This window comes from Pteropus vampyrus, unplaced genomic scaffold, assembly GCF_000151845.1.
Source record: "Pteropus vampyrus isolate Shadow unplaced genomic scaffold, Pvam_2.0 Scaffold6, whole genome shotgun sequence".
NCBI lineage: Eukaryota > Metazoa > Chordata > Mammalia > Chiroptera > Pteropodidae > Pteropus > Pteropus vampyrus.
The window spans coordinates 7,498,389-7,498,635 of record NW_011888787.1 but is presented as its reverse complement, the minus strand read 5'-3'; positions in this window follow the sequence as shown (position 1 = coordinate 7,498,635).

Here is a 247-nt window from a genome sequence, read left to right as displayed (position 1 = left end):
AAATATTGGCTGAATTGATTGGTTAATTCTTTGACAATTCAGCTAAGAGAAATGATCCCATTCAGATAGTACCTGAGTCCCTTCATGTCCTCCCTGACTTTATTTTTATTAACGGAAGCAACGAAACCTGTGATTGTTCACTGAGTATTTGTGTTTTGTGATAAGCCTCTCCTTTTTTCCACAAGCTTGCTCCTTGTTTGTCCTGGGGAAATGGAATGCTTCTCAATTAGGAAAAAAAAAAAAAAAA